Raw genomic sequence first — 2,253 nt, 5'->3', positions numbered from 1 at the left:
AGCATTATTTACACAATACTGACCTGAATGAATCTGTGCATTCGTATCCTGATAAAACACACAATCCATTAGAACCTTTAGGGTCCGCTCAGGCCATCTGTGCACATTTGTTATTTTTCTTGCTGGTCATTATGGTTGTGTTTATCCCATAAAGACCCAAAAATGTACATGCAAAAAAAACTGCTATACAGTAGAATTCATAATACATTAATATTTCTTTTGCATAAATCTTGAGCCACTTCATCTCTGCTCAAAACTACCAAATGTTCAATATTTCTGGATTTTAACCCTCTCAGTGCCAGCTTTAAAACATGATGGCACTTATTTTTTTATAAAAAAAAAAAAGTGAATATGAAATACTCCATATAATACATGGTGGATGGATGTGGCATTGTTTTATATCACCACTATACCATTTAGTTTTTAGTATTTTTGTACAATTTTGACTGTATTGACTTGCATGACACAAATCAAGAGACAAACCTTGTGCAAAAGAAACAGAGTATCAACAAAGTCAGGCCTAAACCTAGAACTAATTAAAGTAAAACAAAAAGGAAAAAACAAAACCGACTTTACAAGACAATACAGACTGTGGTACTAACAATATATCTAATGTGTTTTGCAGTGAAATAAACCAATTTAAGTAACCCACCTTCCACCAACTCAATAGTGAAAATTTAATCTGAATTAACAAAAATTTACCAGAAGCCCAGATCAAAAACCTATAAAAGACAGCAAATATGCAAACATCATCTAAACCCTAACACAGGTTCCACAGGTCTGTAAGGTCACAGAAAACAAGAGTCTCACAACAGTCCAGCAGACCCCAGCTCAGGTAACAGGTGGGCAGAGAGGGAGGGGTGGGAGGTGAGCAGCTTTTAGACTGACTCTTCTGGAAGCTGATTGGTCAGATCAGGTAATACACAGGTGGAGGAAATCAACTTGACGACCTGCAGTGATTGACAGATAGAAAAAGAGGTGGGAGGAGATAGCAGAATCAGAACACAATAAGTGGTTCCAGGCACAACAAGCCCCGCCCATCAAATGTACTGTATCTTATTTTGGCATCGATCCAGCTGATGTCATCATGTCTATACATGTGCTGATTTCAGCATATCAATTTCCTCTATATATGTGCCAAGTTTGAAGTAAATTGAAACAAAATTGATGTTTTTACAGATGTTTGAAATTTCGCCCATTATAAGTAAATGAGAGAAAAAAGATTTTAAAAATTCAACAAAAATTTGAACTTTGACCTACTTCTCCCAAAATATAATCAGATCTATTCTGGGTCACTGGCAATCTATAAACCTAATTTAGTATGAATTCAACCACTAGTTTTGCTGTTACAGACATACCAGATGGCAAGGCTCAGGTGTCTTCAGGGCACCTAAATCCTAGTGAGGAAAAGAAAAACTGCGAAAAACAACTAAATGAAAGGGGTCTAAAAAGTTGACACAGTAAATATCACTGAAAGCAATGAAATAAGTGGTGCCAGGCACAACAAAGATTGGGGAAGATTTTAAAATTCATAAAAAATTTGAACATTGACCTACTGTTCCCAAAATGTAATGAGATCCATTCTGAGTCACTGGCAATCTGTAAAGTTAATTTGGTTTGAATTCAACCACTAGTTTGCTGCTTCAGACATATGGAATTTTGCCCATTATAAGTAAATGGGGGAAAAAAAAAAAAAGATTTAAAAAATTAATTTAAAAAAATTGAACTTTGACCTACTGTTCCCAAAATGTAATCAGATCTGTTCTGGGTCACTGGCAATCTATAAACCCAGTATGGTATGGATTCAGCCAATAGTTTTGCTTCTAAAGTGTTAACAAACAAACAAACCGAACCAAAAACATCATCCCTTGCCTCCCCTTCACTGCAGGATGACTCTCTTCAACTGATTATATTGAAGAATATTATATCATTGTTTTCATTACTAATAAGAAACTTAAAGTGTCAAATAAATATAGTGAAGTACAGAGAAGCAAAACATAGAAATACTTGGACAAACAATATCAAATTTGTACTTTGTTGATTTTCAAATTAAAAAGCATAGTTAAATATTTTACATTACCAAGCGATAACCTAGTAAAAAACAGCTTCAGTGACCCATTTTTATTTGTTTCTACGTTTGGGAAAAGTAGGCATTTGTATTAAATAGAAAGGAAACTACCTCCCATTTTGAGTGACAAACTGTGTGATAATCTGTGATTTGGAAAAGGGTGAAATATAAATGAACCACATGGA

This window comes from Sphaeramia orbicularis, chromosome 17, assembly GCF_902148855.1.
Source record: "Sphaeramia orbicularis chromosome 17, fSphaOr1.1, whole genome shotgun sequence".
In the NCBI taxonomy this organism is placed as follows: Eukaryota; Metazoa; Chordata; class Actinopteri; order Kurtiformes; family Apogonidae; genus Sphaeramia; species Sphaeramia orbicularis.
This window is presented reverse-complemented; position numbering follows the sequence as displayed.